The sequence below is a fragment of the Oncorhynchus masou genome, unplaced genomic scaffold (genome assembly GCF_036934945.1).
Source record: "Oncorhynchus masou masou isolate Uvic2021 unplaced genomic scaffold, UVic_Omas_1.1 unplaced_scaffold_3008, whole genome shotgun sequence".
Lineage (NCBI taxonomy): Eukaryota > Metazoa > Chordata > Actinopteri > Salmoniformes > Salmonidae > Oncorhynchus > Oncorhynchus masou.
Window position 1 is genome coordinate 12,086 of NW_027009427.1, and position 19,934 is coordinate 32,019.

Consider the following 19,934-nt stretch of genomic DNA (forward strand, 5'->3'; position numbering starts at 1 on the left):
AGCTCATGGTCCTCCTGGAATCAGACACCTTATCCATAACAACAGCTCATGTCCTCCTGGAATCAGACACCTTATCGATAACAATAGCTCATGGTCCTCCTGGAATCAGACACCCTATCGATAACAATAGCTCATGGTCCTCCTGGAATCAGACACCTTATCCATAACAACAGCTCATGTCCTCCTGGAATCAGACACCTTATCGATAACAACAGCTCATGGTCCTCCTGGAATCAGACACCTTATCCATAACAACAGCTCATGGTCCTCCTGGAATCAGACACCTTATCGATAGCAACAGCTCATGTCCTCCTGGAATCAGACACCTTATCCATAACAACAGCTCATGGTCCTCCTGGAATCAGACACCTTATCGATAACAACAGCTCATGTCCTCCTGGAATCAGACACCTTATCCATAACAACAGCTCATGTCCTCCTGGAATCAGACACCTTATCGATAACAATAGATCATGGTCCTCCTGGAATCAGACACCTTATCCATAACAACAGCTCATGGTCCTCCTGGAATCAGACACCTTATCGATAACAATAGCTCATGTCCTCCTGGAATCAGACACCTTATCGATAACAACAGCTCATGGTCCTCCTGGAATCAGACACCTTATCCATAACAACAGCTCATGGTCCTCCTGGAATCAGACACCTTATCGATAACAACAGCTCATGGTCCTCCTGGAATCAGACACCTTATCGATAACAACAGCTCATGGTCCTCCTGGAATCAGACACCTTATCGACAGCAACAGCTCATGTCCTCCTGGAATCAGACACCTTATCCATAACAACAGCTCATGGTCCTCCTGGAATCAGACACCTTATCGATAACAACAGCTCATGTCCTCCTGGAATCAGACACCTTATCCATAACAACAGCTCATGTCCTCCTGGAATCAGACACCTTATCGATAACAACAGCTCATGGTCCTCCTGGAATCAGACACCTTATCCATAACAACAGCTCATGTCCTCCTGGAATCAGACACCTTATCCATAACAACAGCTCATGTCCTCCTGGAATCAGACACCTTATCGATAACAACAGCTCATGTCCTCCTGGAATCAGACACCTTATCAATAACAACAGCTCATGTCCTCCTGGAATCAGACACCTTATCCATAACAACAGCTCATGTCCTCCTGGAATCAGACACCTTATCGATAATAATAGATCATGGTCCTCCTGGAATCAGACACCTTATCCATAACAACAACTCATGGTCCTCCTGGAATCAGACACCTTATCCATAACAACAGCTCATGGTCCTCCTGGAATCAGACACCTTATCGATAGCAACAGCTCATGTCCTCCTGGAATCAGACACCTTATCGATAACAACAGCTCATGGTCCTCCTGGAATCAGACACCTTATCGATAACAACAGCTCATGGTCCTCCTGGAATCAGACACCTTATCCATAACAACAGCTCATGGTCCTCCTGGAATCAGACACCTTATTGATAACAACAGCTCATGATCCTCCTGGAATCAGATAGTTTTTTTTTACTCAATGGAGGAACGTAGTCAGAGAAATGCTGATGAATGTCTTGCTCAAGCTGTGTATGCAACTGGTTCACTTCTGATGCTCACAAGCAATGTGTATTGGAAGAGATTTCTGAATGTTCTTCACCCAGCATACACTCCTCATCCAGACATGCTTTATCTACTCATTTCCTGGATGCAGAGTTCAACAGAGTTCAAGTGAAGGTCAAGCAAATCATAGAGAAAGCAGACTGTATTGCAATCATTTCTGATGGGTGGATGAATGTTCTTGGGCAAGGAATAATTAACTACATCATCTCCACCCTTCAACCAGTATTCAGGAGTAGAAATGTGCTTAACAATACACAGACACAAGGGACAACAGACACACCGGTCTCTACATTGCAGATGAGCTGAAGGCAGTCATCAATGACATTGGACCACAGAAGGTATTTGCACTGGTGACAGACAATGCTGCGAACATGAAGGCTGCTTGGTCTAAAGTGGAGGAGTCCTACCCTCACATCACACCCATTGAATCTGCTTCTCTAGGACATTATGGCACTGAAAACAATGGATACACTCTACAAGATTCAAGGAAGTGGTTAGGTATGTGAAGGGTCATCAAGTTATAGCAGCAATCTACCTTACCAAGCAAAGTGAGAAGAATAAGAGCACCACATTGAAGCTGCCCAGCAACACCTGTTGGGGTGGTGTTGTCATCATGTTTAACAGTCTCCTGGAGGGGAAGGAGTCTCTCCAAGAAATGGCCATATCACAGTCTGCCGATATGGACAGCCCCATCAAGAGGATCCTCGTGGATGATGTATTTTGGGAGAGAGTGGTAAGCAGCCTGAAACTCCTGAAACCTATAACAGTAGTCAATGCATGGCTTGAGGGAGACAATGCCATCCTGTATGATGTTCAGACTCTGCTTGCAGATGTAAGAGAAGAAACCGTACTGCCCTGCCCACTTCACTGTTGCTCCAAGCAGAGGAAACTGCAGTTCTGAAATACATCAAAAAGCTTGAAGACTTCTGCCTGAAGCCCATACACACCGCAGTGTACATGTTGGACCCCAGGTATGCTGGCAAGAGCATCCTGTCTGGTGCAGAGATCAAAAAGGCTTTTGGTGTCATAACTACCGTGTCTCGCCACCTTGGCCTGGATGAGGGCAAGGTTCTTGGCAGTCTGGCGAAGTACACTTCCAAGCAAGGGCCTTGGGATGGAGATGAAATACGGCAGTCGTGCCAACATATCTTATCAGCCACCTGGCGGAAGGGACTTTGTGGATCTGAGGCTCTTTCCCCTGTTGCCTCCATCATTCTCCAAATCCCACCAACATCAGCCGCCTCAGAGCGCAACTGATCCTTGTTTGGGAACACACACCAAAGTACGCAACAGGCTGACCAATACAAAGGTTGAAAAATTGGTGGCCATCCGGGCAAATTTGAGGCTTTTTGAGCCTGACAACGTGCCAGCCTGTTACGTTCCCCAGTTTATGTGTTGTAGTTTGTATGTTTGCATGTGTTTATTTCAGGAAATGGCTTCCTGAAATCCATCAAGTAGCTGATTGGTCGACTCCAGGGCTAATTGGAGAGTTGACCCCGCCCCTCGTCAAGATGCAGCTGTCTCCAATTACCTATACCAGAAGCTATATAAAAGCCAGTGTTCTGTGCAGGAGGAGAGAATTTTGCTAGAGGTAGATTTGCTAGAGAGATTTTGCTGGGAGGTCATTGCAGGGAGGTCATTGCAGAGATTTTGCTAGGCTGAGAGTTGGTATGTTTTGAGAGTTTGTTGCTCAGATAGAGCTTATTTGATGTCCTATGTTTCTTAGTTTGTTTGTGAAATTGTTTAATATTCTGTTTCATTTGTTCCCAGGGGGAAGGGGAAGGCACCTAGGAGTGCTTAGGCAAGAGGCCCGCGGGCATACATATACCCGTAGCATATTCGCTGTCTAGGCACACTAGGTAAGACCTGGGCGGACCACCCCCTGTATTTTGGTTAGGGCACCAGGTGGTGCTAAATTAGGTAAGTAGTGGGTAGGCAGGTAAGATAGGAGAGGGGGGGGGCTTTGAGATTTACTTTCTTTGCTTTGGTTCCGTCCAGCCCCTTTTCCCCATATTACCGTGTAAAGGAATAAAGTCCTTGTAAACGGTACCACATTCTGTCTGTCGTCATCCTTACTCGCACCTACAGTCCATACCCTTTTCACTTCACGGAGAGTTTAGTTGTAGCAGGGTGTCGCGTTCCCTCTTCATAGAGGCATGCGTAACACAGCCTCAACAAGGTTGGAAAGTGACAGTGAAAATGAGGCCTTAGAGTCTGATGTTCAAGAGGTGGACATTGAGGAGGTCCAGGGAGAAGACATGGAAGCCTGAGAGGAAGACCACCAAAGCTTTAGTTTCTAGACTATCATTTTACAGATGTACGTTTTTGGGAGATGTGATGGATCATTCAATATTCCCTTTCTTTTGTTGTTCCAGTGTAATCATCCCATGTGAAGAGTCAACTCATTTAATTAAAGTTCACTAAATCGTTTATTTCTATTAGAAGGATTTAATCACGTCTACTTCTGATAAGGTAAAAGGTTTATGTTTCTGTCTCCATATGATGGTAAATATATCCAAGGCAAAAAACATCTACATTTAAATGGTATTAATATTAATTTGCATATTTCTGTTAATTCCCATGGAAAAGTTTCCACCTCTGAAATGTGCAACCCTAGACATGGACAGCAGTGGAAACTGCTGAGGGAAGGATGGCTCATAACAATGGCTGGAATCGAGCGAATGATACCATTCCACCTATTCCGCTCACGCCATTACCATGAGCCTGTCCTCCCCAATTATCTTCTTTGGGACAGGGGGCAGTATTTTCACGTCCGGTTGAAAAGCGTGTCCAAAGTAAAGCCTGCTACTAAGACCCAGAAGCTAGGATATGCATATTATTATTAGACGGTGTGGATAGAAAACACTCTGAAGTTTCTAAAAAAACTGATTGAATCATGTCTGTGAGTATAACAGAACTTATTTGGCAGACAAAACCCCGAGGACAAACCGTTCAGATTTCTTTTTTTTAGGTCACTATTCAATGAGATTTCATTGGGATTCCACATTTCTTAACAACTTTCCTGCAGTTCCTATCGCTTCCACTGGATGTCAACAGTCTTTAGAAATTGGTTGAGGTTTTTCCTTTGAGAAATGAAGAAGTAATGAGGCTCGAGGGAAGTGTACTCTTTGTTAGAGGCGTGTGACCTGAAAGCACGCTCCACTTTGTTTTCCTCCGATCATTCCACAGATCATCCAGTCTTAAATTATATTGATTATTTACGTAAAAAAATACCTAAAGTTGTATTACAAAAGTCGTTTGAAATGTTTGGACAATGCTTTGTCTTAGCAGATACAGAATTAGTTAGGTAACATTGATAAATAAGATGTTTTATTTACTTTCATAATATGCTTATGTGAGATACTTGTCATTAGAATGTATTTTTTTGGACTATACAGTTGAATTTTCCTTTCTTCTCAAGGGAAAAGTCACTTGGGGCCCAGAGATGGGAAAGGTCAGGCTTGTCTTTTACGTCTGGTAATATGCAGAATATCAGAAAGGGAGAAGTACGTGTGATCTTGCTCTCCATACCCGATGTGAGTTAGACCTTTAAACATTCTCAAGGTCGCAGGGCCAGACAGAAAACCAGGATGCAAATTGTGGAAAAAGTGAAGGGGTTTGAATACTTTCCAAATGCACTCTACCTACAGTATGTAAAAATGCTCTCAGCATTCAACACCATAGTGCTCTCAGGACCCTGGGACTGAACACCTCCTCTGCAACTGGATCCTGGACTTCCTGATGGGCCTCCCCAGGCAGTGAGGGTAGGAAACAACACATCCGCCACGTTGACCATCAACAAAGGTGCCCCTCAGGGGTGTGTGCTTAGTCCCTTCCCGTACTCCCTGTTCACGCACAACTTCAAGGCCGCGCATGCCTCCAACACCTTTATGAAGTTTGCTGATGACCCAGCTATGGTAGGACTGGTCACCGACAATGATTAGGCAGCCTTAAGGTCTTCATTTTAATTTTACCCCTCTTTATCCCCAATTTCGTGGTTTCCAATTGGCAGTTACAGTCTTGTCTCATCGCTGCAACTCCTGTACAGACTCGGGAGAGGCGAAGGTCGAGAGCCGTGCGTCCCTGAAACACAACCCAACCAGGCCGCACTGCTTTTTCACACAATGCCCACTTAACCTGGAAGTCAGCCGCAATGTGTCGGAGGAAACACCGTACACCTGGCGACCGTGTCAGCGTGTACTGAGCCCGGCCCGCCACAGGAGTCGCTAGTGCACGATGGGACAAGAGCACCCCTGCCGGACAAACCCTCCCCTAACCAGGACGAAGCTGGGCCAATTGTGCGCCGCCCCATGGGTCTCCCATTCGCGGCCAGCTGCGATAGAGCCTGGACTCGAACCCAGAATCTTTAGTGGCACAGCCTTAGACCCTGCGCCACTCGGGAGGCCGGCCTAAAGTTCTACCACTGCACCATCGAGAGCATCTTGACTGCTTGCATCACCGCTTGGTACGGCAACGGCAAGGCAACCGAACGCAAGGTTCTACCAAGGTGGTGATTACAGCTAAGTACATCACTGGGGCCAAGCTCCCTGCCATCAAGGACCTCTATACCAGTCGGTGTCAGAGGAAGGCCCAAGAAATGGTCAGACTCAAGCCATACTGTTCTCTCTGCTACCGCATGGCAAGCGGTACTCATTCACCAGTCTGGAACCAACAAGACCCTAAACCGCTTCTATCACCAAGCCATAAGACTACTAAACAAGACTGCTAAATAGCTTATCAAATGGCTACCAGGACTACCTGCATTGACCCCCATTTTTGCACTCTCTATCTTGCACTGACTATGTACACACACACACTGGACTCTACCCACACACCCATACACTGACACCCCAAACACACATCATGTGCATGCACACATGCCTACTGACACCACACACTTTCGCACCCATCACATAAGTTGCTACTACTGTCTATATTCTATCCTGTCGCCAAGTCACTTTACCCCTACCTATATTACTCGTTATTTTACTGTGTATTTATTTTTTATCTTTAACTCTGCATTGTTGGAAAGGGCCCATAAGTAAGCATTTCACTGTTGATCTACACCTGTTGTTTATGAAGCATAACATTTAATTTGGACACACACACACACACACACACACACGCACACACACGCACACACACGCACACACACGCACACACACACACGCACACACACGCACACACACGCACACACACACACAACGGGGTAGATGAAGGAAATAGGAAATCAGGGAGGGAAAGGGAGAGAGTTAGGCAAGATAACACAAAGTGACATCCCAGTCAGCCTGTACATTCCTAGGTTCCTGCCTTTCTAGTGACATTTTCCTGGCCATCGTGCTTCTACACCTGCTTGCTGTTTAGGATTTTAGGCTGGGATTCTGTGCAGCACTTTCTGACATCTGCTGATGCAAAAGGGCTTTAGAAATACATTTGATTGATTGATACATTATGTCACATGCTATTGACTGGAACTGAATTCATTTCACTGAGAATGGATGCCTCAAACAACACACACACACACATACAATATTCTGCCTGGCTACCACAACAGTAAGACTGGTTTATCTTTTGTTGGGGAAAACAGAATAGCTACATTACTGTACTCATACCAAACATCTCCCACTAACTGGTTTAGACAGGTAAATCGTGTTCAGAGGGTACAGCACAGTATAGATGAATCTCAAACTGAACACTAAGTCCTTTATCGAGTGATTGACTGCTCAAAGTGATCGGTTTGAGATTTAATCTATGTCAACTTACTATTCAGTACTGAGTCAACAGCTCATGTGGAGTTCATTAATTATAAATAATATCTGCTGATCTACTATTGCAATACTGTAGTATAGGTTCTGTATGAACACTGCACAGGAAGAGAGGTTTATAGGGTCATGTAGGTTACTGTGTGTGTGTGTGTGTGTGTGTGTGTGTGTACACTCACTCTCAAGGTGGCGTACACAGACTCCATAGAGCAGGGCGATGTGCTTATGGGAGACCTGCCGCATCATACTAGCTGTCTCAAAAAGGCCTGGGGAGAGAGAGGGATAACAGGAGGGAGAGAGAGAGAGAACAGGAGAGAGAGAGAACAGGAGAGAGAGAGAACAGGAGAGAGAGAACAGGAGAGAGAGAGAGAACAGAAGAGAGAAAGAGAGAACAGGAGAGAGGGATAGGAAGAGAGGGGGAGAGAGAGGGATAGGAAGAGAGAGGGATAGGAAGAGAGAGACAGAGACAGAGAGACAGAGATAGGCAGAGGGAGTGAGAGAGATAGGCAGAGGGAGTGAGAGAGACAGATGGAGGACAGGAGAGAGACCAAGATGGAGGACAGGAGAGAGGAGAGACGGAGAGACAGGGGTGGGGGGGCAAGAGAGAGGGAGATAGATGGAGGACAGGAGAGATGGGGGACAGGAGGGAGAGACAGCAGGAGAGACAGATACAGATGGAGGACAGGGGAGACAGCGGGGGAGATAGATGGAGGACAGGAGAGAGAGTGAGAGACAGATGGAGGACAGGGGAGACGGAGGGAGAGACAGCGGGGAGATAGATGGAGGACAGGAGAGAGAGAGGGAGAGAGAGGGGGGAAGGACAGAGAGAGGGAGGCAGAGGGAGAGACAGAGATGTGGGACAGGAGAAGGAACGACAGAGGGGGAGACAGAGAGTCAGAGTTAGCTAATATGGAACGTGACACAGTCTAATAAAAAGCATGAGCTGGTGCACCCCCAGAGAACATTATTTAGTGCTGAGGTGCTGACTAACAGAGAATACACTGGAAGCTATTTCAATAAAGAGAGCCGCACACACATACACAATTGAGTCGGGAGTTTACATACACTTAGGTTGGAGTCATTGAAACTCGTTTTTCAACCACTACACAAATTTCTTGTTAAAACCTCTTTGGGCTAGGGGGCAGTATTTTCCCGTCCGGATGAAAAGCGTGCCCAGAGTAAACTGCCTGCAACTCAGGCCCAGAAGCTAGGATATGCATACTATTAGTATATTTGGATAGAAAACACGCAGAAGTTTCTAAAACTGTTTGAATCATGTCTGTGAGTATAACAGAACTCATATGGCAGGCGAAAACCTAATAAAAATCCAACCAGGAAGTGGGAAATCTGAGATTTGTAGTTTAAGTGATTGCCTATCCAATATCCAGTGTAAATTGGGTCAGATTGCACTTCCTAAGGCTTCCACTAGATGTCAACAGTCTTTATAAAGTTGTTTCAGGCTTCTATTGTGAAAGGGGAGAGAATAAGACCACTCACGGTAAGTGGCTCAGCTTAAAGCCTAAGTTGTTTATCACGCGTGGCTGTGAGCGTGAGCTCCGTTCCCTTTCCTTTCTAATGACAACGGAATTGTCCGGTTGGAATTTTATTGAATATTATTGGTGGGCAGAGCTGAAAAAGTGTGTGTGAGCAAGGAGACCTACAGACATGACTCAGTTACACCAGCTCTGTCATGAGGAATGGGACAAAATTCACCTAACTTATTGTGGGAAGCTTGTGGAAGGCTTCCCAAAACATTTGACCCAAGTTAAACAATTTAAAGACAATGCTACCAAATACTAATTGAGCATATGTAAACTTCTAACCCACTGGGATTGTGATGAGAGAAATAAAAGCTGAATTAAATAATTCTCTCTGCTATTATTCTGACAAAGTGGTGATCCTAACTGACCTAAAACAGGGAATGTTTACTAGGTTTAAATGTCAGGAATTGTGAAAAACTGAGTTTAAATGTATTTGGCTAAGGTGTATGTAAACGTACGACTTTAACTGTACACATACATACATACATACATTACATGCACACATACGGATGAACTTTGATCATTGAGATAGGAAATGAAAGATAATTAGTTTTATGTCTCTGAAGAAAGACAGATGGCTTCGGAATGTGTTGGGGGGATGAGAGGAGAGCAACGTGTGAAACAAGGGAGACAGATGGACATCTGTAGATTAGATGGAGGGATTGAGGTCAGGAGGTGAGGACAGATTCTCTTAAGGGAGTAATAAAGGTTTGTTATCCTGTTACCCTCTTTATTAGCTTCCTGTGGAGCCATAAAACAAGAATTGGAGAGAAGGAGGAGTGTTTTAAGTAGGATGTATATAACTGATGTGATAAATGTTTTGCTGTCTGATTCCAGCTGTAAAGAACCTTTGGGAAGAATTACACTTGGTTAAAGCTTCTCTAGTGTCCGTGGGATATTTACTCTGAAATATATATATTTACTCTGAAAAAGAAGAACCTAACAACACACACACACACACACACACACACACGTATTGGGTAAAAAACACCAACTTTTCGGCATCACTGTGCCTTCTTCACTCTTCTTGAGGGAGTCCCTAAAGTAATCCCATGATGTAGATGGTGTAGGTGTGTCTTACCAGGGAGATGTCTCTGTGTCCAGACCCCAACACCTTCAGCACTACTTTGAGCTCCTGAGAGGGATAGTATCCTGCATCCTCCTCGCTCTTCACCTTCAGTACTCCAGCATAGATGTTGGTCCGGGTACCCAGCCCCAGGTGCTCTCCCTGATAGATACAGGAGGAAGAGGACAGAGAGTTAGTCAATACACATTCATACACACATCGTAAATACACACTGGTGACAAACACCAGTAAGAAAACACTGAAGGGCTGAAATGCCTAGAAGAGTAAAGATTTGACAAAGTCTCTTTCAGCCGATGGATGGATGGATGTGACTGAGGTACGGTTTGTGTGTGTAGCAAAGTGTAATGTAGCAGATTGTGTAGTGTGTGTGTCTAGCAGTGTGTCTAGCAGTGTGTGTAGTGTGTCCAGCAGTGTGTGTCTAGCAGTGTGTGTAGAGTGTGTGTAGAGTGTCTAGCAGTGTGTGTAGAGTGTTCTAGCAGTGTGTGTAGAGTGTGTCCAGCAGTGTGTGTAGAGTGTGTGTAGAGTGTGTCTAGCAGTGTGTGTAGAGTGTGTCTAGCAGTGTGTGTAGAGTGTGTCTAGCAGTGTGTGTAGAGTGTGTCTAGCAGTGTGTGTAGAGTGTGTCCAGCAGTGTGTGTAGAGTGTGTCCAGCAGTGTGTGTAGAGTGTGTCTAGCAGTGTGTGTAGAGTGTGTCTAGCAGTGTGTGTAGAGTGTGTCTAGCAGTGTGTGTAGAGTGTGTCTAGCAGTGTGTGTAGAGTGTGTCTAGCAGTGTGTGTAGAGTGTGTCTAGCAGTGTGTGTAGAGTGTGTCTAGCAGTGTGTGTAGAGTGTGTCTAGCAGTGTGTGTAGAGTGTGTCCAGCAGTGTGTGTAGAGTGTGTCCAGCAGTGTGTGTAGAGTGTGTCTAGCAGTGTGTGTAGAGTGTGTCTAGCAGTGTGTGTAGAGTGTGTGTAGAGTGTGTCTAGCAGTGTGTGTAGAGTGTGTCTAGCAGTGTGTGTAGAGTGCATGTGTTTTATTATTTTTTATTTCACCTTTATTTAACCAGGTAAGCTAGTTGAGAACAAGTTCTCATTTACAACTGCGATCTGGCCAAGATAAAGCAAAGCAGTGTGACACAAACAACAACACAGAGTTACACATGGAGTAAACAAGCGTACAGTCACAATAGGGAAAAAAGAAAGTCTATATACAGTGTGTGCAATTGGCATGAGGTGGAAAGGCAATTACAATTTAGCAGATTAACACTGGAGTGATAGATGAGCAGATGATGGTGTATAAGTAGTGATACTGGTGTGCAGAAGAACAGCAAAGTAAATAGAAACAATATGGGGATGAGGTAGGTAGATTGGGTGGGCTATTTACAGATGGACTATGTACAGCTGCAGCGATCGGTTACCTGCTCAGATAGCTGATGTTTAAAGTTAGTTGGGGAAATATAAACCTCCAGCTTCAGCGATTTTTGCAATTCATTCCAGTCACTGGCAGCAGAGAATTGGAAGGAAAGACGGCCAAAGAGGTGTTGGATTTGGGGATGACCTGTGAGATGTACCTGCTGGAGTGCGTGCTACGGGTGAGTGCTGCTATGGTGACCAGTGAGCTGAGATAAGGCAGCGCTTTACCTAGCATAGACTTATAGATGACCTGGAGCCAGTGGGTCTGGCGACGAGTATGTAGCGAGGGCCAGCCGACTAGAGCATACAGGTCGCATTGGTGGGTGGTACAAGGCGCTTGGTAACAAAATGGGTGGCACTGTAATAAACTACATCCAATTTGCTGAGTAGAGTATTGGAGGCTATTTTGTAGATGACATCGCCGAAGTCGAGGATCGGTAGGATAGTCAGTTTTACTAGGGTAAGTTTGTCGGCGTGAGTGAAGGAGGCTTTTTTTGCTAAATAGAAAGACGATTCTAGATTTCATTTTGGATTGGAGATGTTTAATATGAGTCTGGAAGGAGAGTTTACAGTCGAGCCAGACACCTAGGTATTTGTAGTTGTCCACGTATTCAAGGTCAGAACCGTCCAGAGTAGTGATGCTAGTCGGGCGGGCAGGTGCGGGCAGTGAAAGTTTGAAAAGCATGCATTTAGTTTTGCTAGCGTTTAAGAGCAGTTGGAGGCCACGGAAGGAGTGTTGTGTGGCATTGAAGCTCGTTTGGAGGTTTGTTAACACAGTGTCCAAAGAATGGTCAGATGTATACAGAATGGTTTCGTCTGCGTAGAGGTGGATCAGAGAATCACCAGCAGCAAGAGCAACATCATTGATGTATACAGAGAAAAGAGTCGGCCAGAGAATTGTACCCTGTGGAATCCCCATAGAGACTGCCAGAGGTCCGGACAATAGGCCCTCCGATTTGACACACTGAACTTTGTCTGTGAAGTAGTTGGTGAACTAGGCGAGGCAGTCATTTGAGAAACCAAGGCTATTGAGTCTGCCGATAAGAATATGAGTGACAGTCGAAAGCCTTGGCCAGGTTGATGAAGCGGCTGCACAGTACTGTCTTTTATCAATGGCGGTTATGATATTGTTTAGTACCTTGAGTGTGTCTGAGGTGCACCCATGACCAGCTCTGAAATCGGATTGCACAGCGGAGAAGGTACGGTGAGATTTGAAATGGTCAGGGATCTGTTTATTTACTTGGCTTTCAAAGACTTTAGAAGGCAGGGCCAAACTGTCTAACAGTTTGGGTCTAGAGTGTAACTCCCTTTGAAGAGGGGGATGACCGCGGCAACTTTCCAATCTTTAGGGATCTCGGAGGATACGAAAGAGGTTGAACAGACTGGTAATAGGGGTTGCAACAATGACGGCGGATAATTTTAGAAGAGAGGGTCCAGATTGTCTAGCCCAGCTGATTTGTACGGGTCCAGGTTTTGCAGCTCTTTCAGAACATCTACGATCTGTATTTGGGTGAAGGAGAAGCTCGAGCAAGTAGCTGCGGGGGGTGCGGAGCTGTTGGCCGGGGTTGGAGTAGCCAGGAGGAAAGCATGGCCAGCCGTAGAGAAATGCTTATTGAAATGTTCAATTATCATGGTTTTAACGCTGGTGACCGTGTTGCCTACCCTCAGTACAGTGGGCAGCTGGGAGGAGGTGCTCTTGTTCTCCATTGACTTTACAGTGTCCCAAAACTTTTGGGAGTTAGAGCTACAGGATGCAAATTTCTGTTTGAAAAAGCTAGCCTTTGCTTTCTTGACTGTGTGAATTGGTTCCTGACTTCCCTGAACAGTTGCATATAGCGGGGACTATTTGATGCTATTGCAGTCCGCCACACGGTATTAGGTCTAAAAAATAGCGGATCCGTGTCACATTGAGTGAGGCGGGTTACTGGAAGGTATATTTAATTTAAAAAGGGAAAAAGAGATTGAAAAATAAATTGGAATATATACAAAAAAATACAAAAAGTAAACAAGAGGACGACAAACCACGTCTGCACTGCTACGCATTCTTGAGAAAAAAAAAAACCTACGTGGTTCCAGCAGTGTGTGTGTGTAGCAGTGTGTCGCAGTGTATGTAGAGGGTGTGTGTGTATAGAGTGTGTGTGCGTAGCAGTGTGCGAAGAGTGTGTGTGTGTCGCAGTGTGTGTAGAGGTGTGTGTGTCGCAGTGTGTGTGTTTGTGATACAGCACCTGCATGATCTCCTCCTTGAGAATCCTGTGGAAGCTGAGTTGACTCTCCTGCAGGGTTGTCTGGGGAACCAGCACTCTGTCCTTAGTTACCACCAGCAGGTTGGACACCTCTGAAACACACACGCACACACATTAGCCAGTGCAGCACACACCAGGGCACACAACAACAACAAAAAGCTTTTCAAGGCCCAGTGCAGCACACACCAGGGCACACAACAGGCCCAGTGCAGCACACACCAGGGCACACACCAGGCCCAGTGCAGCACACACCAGGCCCAGTGCAGCACACACCAGGCCCAGTGCAGCACACACCAGGCCCAGTGCAGCACACCAGGCCCAGTGCAGCACACACCAGGCCCAGTGCAGCACACACAGGCCCAGTGCAGCACACAACAGGCCCAGTGCAGTCAAAACGTGATTTTCCGGTTTTATATGTACGTCCACAATATTTGGTTGGAATAATATTGTGAAAATGATGATAATGCCCCTTTAGTATAAGAGCTGTTTGAAAAGACCGCCTGATATTTCAGCCGGTTGTGGTGGGATGGAGATTTGGCCTTCCATGGTGACATCGCCATGTGGTAAATTAGTTAAAGGGAAAACATTTTCAACTTCATATTCATCATCTCCAGAACCACCCCAACATCAACTTACGTTTGTATATATACAGTTGAAGTTGGAAGTGTATAACCACCTAGGTAGGAGTCATTAAAACTCGTTTTTCAACCACTCCAAAAATGTCTTGTTAACAAACTATAGGTTTGGCAAGTCGGTTAGGACATCTACTTGGTTCATGACGCAAGTAATTTTTCCAACAATTGTTTACAGACAGATTATTTCACTTATTCACTGTATCACAATTCCAGTTGGGTCAGAAGTGTACATACACTACTTTAACTGTGGCTTTAAACAGCTTGGGAAATTCAAGAAAATGATGTCATGACTTTTGATAGGCTAATTGATGTCATTTGAGTCAATTGGAGGTGTACCTGTATTTCAAGGCCTCCCTTCAAACTCAGTACCTCTTTGATTGACATCATGGGAAAATCAAAAGAAAATCAGCCAAGACCTCAGAAAAAGAAATTGTAGACCTCCACAAGTCTGGTTCATCCTTGAGAGCAATTTCCAAAGGTACCTGAAGGTACCACACTCATCTGTACAAACAATAGTACGCAAGTATAAACACCATGGGACCACACAGCCATCATACCTCTTAGAAAGGAGACACATTCTGTCTCCTAGAGATGACCGTACTTTGGTGAGAAAAGTGCAAATCAATCCCAGAACAGCAGCAAAGGACCTTGTGAAGATGCTTTAGGAAACAGGTACAAAAGTATCTATATGCACAGTAAAATGAGTCCTATATCTACATAACCTGAAAGGCTGCTCAGCAAGGAAGAAGCCACTGCTCCAAATCCGCCATTAAAAAAGCCAAACTACGGTTTGCAACTGCACATGGGGACAAAGATCGTACTTTTTTGGAGAAATGTCCTCTGGTCTGATGAAACAAAAATATAACTGTTTGGCATTAATGACCATCATTATGTTTGGAGGAAATATGTGGAGGCTTGCATGCCGAAGAACACCATCCCAACCTTGAAGCATGTGGGTGGCAGCATCATGTTGTGGGGTGCTTTGCTGCAGGAGGGACTGGTGCACTTCACAAAATAGATGGCATCATGGGGTGGGAAAATTATGTGGATATGTTGAAGCAACATCTCAAGACATCAGTCAGGAAGTTAAAGCTTGGTCGCAAATGGGTCTTCCAAATGGACAATGACCTCAAGCATACTTTCAAAGTTGTGGCAAAATGCCTTAAGGACAACAAAGACAAGGTATTGGAGAGGCCATCACTAAGCCATGACCTAAATCTTAGAAAATATGTGGGTAGAACTGAAAAATTGTGTGCGAGCAAGGAGGCTTTCAAACCTGACTCAGTTACACAAGCTCTGTCAGAAGGAATGGGCCAAACTTATTGTGGGAAGCTTGTGGAAGGCTACCTGAAATGTTTGACCCAAGTTAAACAATTTAAAGGAAATGCTACCAAATACTAATTGAGCATATGTAAACTTCTGACCCACTGGGAATGTGATGAAAGAAATAAAAGCTTAAATAAATTCTCTTTACTATTATTCTGACATTTCACATTCTTAAAATAAAGTGGTGATCCTAACTGACCTAAGACAGGGAATTTATACTAGGATTAAAATGTCCAGAATTGTGAAAAACTTAATTTAAATGTATTTGGCTAAGGTGTATGTAAACTTCTGACTTCAACTATATAGTGTGGCCACGCCCGTTGCTGACAGGTATATAAAATTGAGCGCACAGCCATGCAATCTCCATAGACAAACATTGGTAGTAGAATGGCTTTACTGAAGTGCTCAGTGACTTTCAACATGACACAGTCATAGGATGCCATCTTTCCAACAAGTCAGTTCGTCAAATTTCTGCCCTGCTAGAGCTGCCCTGATCAAGTGTTGTTATTGTGAAGTGGAAACGTCTCGTAGCAACAACAGTAGAGCCCGCAAAGTGGCTTTTAACAAATGATGAGGCATTGCCTACTAATTGGTTAATGATGTCATTGGAAACACTTAACTTCCTGTCTTTTTTTAATACAAAACATAGAACAGCTCCATGACACATACAGAACCAGTCAAATGTTTGGACACACCTATTCATTCAAGGGTTTTTCTTTATTTTACTATTCTCTACATTGTAGAATAATAGTGAAGACATAAAATCTATGAAATAACACATATGGAATCATGTAGTAACCAAAAAATGTGTTAAAACAAAGCTAAATATATATGAGATTCTTCAAAGTAGCCACCCTTTGCCTTGATGGCAGCTTGGCATTCTAGCAACCAGCTTCACCTGGAATGGTTTGTTGGCTTCATTTCCTTCACTCTGCGGTCCAACTCATCCCAAACCATCTCAATTGGGTTGAGGTCGGATGATTGTGGAGGCCAGATCATCTGATGTAGCACTCCATCACTCTCATTCTTGGTCAAATAGCTCTTACTGAGCCTGGAGGTGTGTTGGGTCATTGTCCTGTTGAAAAACAAATGTTTGTCTCACTAAGCGCAAACCAGATGGGATGGCTTATCACTGCAGAATGCTGTGGTTGCCATGCTGGTTAAGTGTGCCTTGAATTTTAAATAAATCACTGACAGTGTCACCAGAAAAGCACCCCTCACCTTCTCTTCCATGCTTCACAGCGGGAACCACACATGCAGATATCATCCATTCACCTACTCTGCGTCTCACAAAGAGAAGGAGGTTGGAACCAAAAATCTCAAATTTGGACTAATCAGACCAAAGACAGATTTCCACCGGTCTAACGTCTCTTGCTGGTGTTTCTTGGCCCAAGCAAGTCTCTTCTTATTATTGGTGTCCTTTAGTAATGGTTTCTTTGCAGCAATTCGACCATGAAGGCCTGATTCACGCAGTCTCCTCTGAACAGTTGATGTTGAGATGTGTCTGTTACTGAGGCTGGTAACTCTAATGAACTTATCCTCTGCAGCAGAGTTAACTCTGGGTCTTCCTTTCTTGTGGCGGTCTTCATGAGAGCCAGTTTCATCATAGCTCTTGATGGTTGCGACTGCACTTGAAGATACTTAGAAAGTTCTTGACATTTTCTGGATTGACTGACCTTCATGTCTTAAAGTAATGATGGACTGTCGTTTCTCTTTGCTTATTTGAGCTGTTCTTGCCATAATATGGACTTGGTCTTTTACCAAATAGGGCTACCTTCTGTTTACTACCCCTACCTTGTCACAACACAACTGCTTGGCTCAAACACATTAAGGAGGAAAGAACTTCCTCAAATGAACTTTTAACAAGGCACACCTGTTAATTGAAATGCATTCCAGGTGACTACCTCGTGAAGCTAGTTGAGTGAATGCCAAGAGTGTACAAAGCTGTCATCAAGGCAAAGAGTGGCTACTTTGAAGATTCTAAAATCTAAAATATATTTTAATTTCTTTAACACTTTTTTGGTTACTACATGATTCCATGTGTGTTATTTCATAGTTTGTGTCTTCACTACTATTCTACAATGTAGAAAACAGTACAAATAAAGAAAAACTCTTGAATGAGTCGGTGTGTCCACAATTTTGAATGCTACTGTATGTTGATGTTGGGGTGATGCTAGAGTTGATGAATATGTAGAAAAAAATAGAAATGTCCCTTTAGTTAATAACAAAGAGAGTTCTAAACCTCAGCAAGTTGTCCATTGTCCCCTCCCCATTCAGATCACTCCAAGACAGTCCTAGCTAAATTATTGCCTGAGAAATTGCTATTTGCAAAGAAGCTATTTTTGTTTCTTTTTGACCATTTTAATTGAAAACAATCATAATAAGGTACTTAATTGTTGGAGATAAAAACAGCTGCATGGGACCTTTAAACTTTTCAGTTCTGGTACCTAATGAACACCACCCACGCTTCTGCAACAAAACACCAGTCTCCCTATCAGCTGGTAAAGAATGAACAAAGACTATGAATGGCTTATACCATGTGGAGATGAAGCAACATTGTTTACATATCAACCCAAGAGACAATGTAGCCTATGTTAACAAACAAAATGCAGGTCAAGGTACGCAATTTGTTGACTGTGACACGTGCTGTTGAGTTTGGTCTGACGTCTTTATTATTTGGTGGGGATGGGGCAAGGGGGGGGTTCGGCTTGAAAACAACAAGTATGTCTGCTTGCATAAGCAAAATGGGTGTGTATATGCGAGTAGTACACATGAGTATATGCACGTTGGTGTGTGTGTGGAGTTTGAACGCCCCGCAGTATGTGGCTGGGTGAAGAGGAGGAAGTGATGTTCTGACAATACGAACTCTGTGGTTGACAACACACACACACACACACACACACACACACACACACACACACACACACACACACACTTGTTTTACTAACCTTGTGGGGACCAAACAATTGATTCCCATTCAAAATCCTAACCTGAATTCTACCCCTAAAATATACTTTTTCCTTGTGGGGACTGGAAAAATATCCACATTTGTGTGATTATTCCTTGTTTTACAATTTTATTGTTTTATTTAACCTTCCTTTAATCAGGTAGGCTAGTTGAGAACACCTTTATTTAATCAGGTAGGCTAGTTGAGAACACCTTTATTTAACAGGTAGGCAGTTGAGAACACCTTTATTTAATCGGCTAGTTAGTTGAGAACACCTTTATTTAACCTAGTTGAGAACACCTCGGAACACCTTTATTTAACCAGGTCGGCTAGTTGAGAACACCTTTATTTAACACCTAGTTGAGAACACCTTTATTTAACCAGGTCCTAGTTGAGAACACCTTTATTTAACCAGGTTGGCTAGTTGAGAACAAGTTCTCATTTGCAACTGCGACCTGGCCAAGATAAAGCATAGCAATTCGACACATACAACAACAGAGTTACACATGGAATAAACAAAACATAGTCAATAATACAGTAGAACAAAAGAAAACAAAAAGTCTATATACAGTGAGAGCAAATGAGGTAAATTAAGGCAATAAATAGGCCATAGTGGCGAAGTAATTACAATATAGCAATTAAACACTGGAATGGTAGATGTGCAGAAGAATGTGCAAGTAGAGATACTGGGGTGCAAAGGAGCAAGATAAATAAATACAGTATTGGGATGAGGTAGGTAGATAGATGGGCTATGTACAGGTGTGGTGATCTGTAAGCTGCTCTGACAGCTGGTGCTTAAAGCTAGTGAGGGAGATGTGAGTCTCCAGCTTCAGAGATTTTTGCAGTTCGTTCCAGTCATTGGCAGCAGAGAACTGGAAGGAAAGATGACCAAAGGAGGAATTGGCTTTGGGGTTGACCAGTGAGATATACCTGCTGGAGCTTGTGCAACGGGTGGGTGCTGCTATGGTGACCAGGGAGCTGAGATAAGGCGGGGCTTTACCTAGCAGAGACTTGGAGATAACCTGAAGCCAGTGGTTTTGGCGACGAGTATGAAGCGAGGTCAAAGCAACGAGAGCATACAGGTCGCAATGGTGGGTAGTGTATGGGGCTTTGGTGACAAAACGGATGGCACTGTGATAGACTGCATCCAGTTTGTTGAGTAGAGTGTAGGAGGCTATTCAATAGATGACATCACCGAAGTCGAGGATCGGTATGATGGTCAGTCTTACGAGGGTATGTTTGTCAGCATGAGTGAAGGATGCTTTGTTGCGATTCTAGATTTAATTTTGGATTGGAGACGCTTATTTAAGATGGTGAGGAAGGCACTTTTAAAGAATAGCCAGGCATCATCTACTGACGGGATGAGGTCAATATTCTGGGACACCTGTAAAGTC

The 19,934-nt window shown here is 44.1% G+C and overlaps 1 pseudogene; it reads right to left on the reverse strand.

Moving 5' to 3' along the window:
- Positions 1–19,934, reverse strand: part of LOC135534104 (tyrosine-protein kinase JAK1-like) — a 42,623-nt pseudogene that overhangs the window by 11,791 nt on the left and 10,898 nt on the right.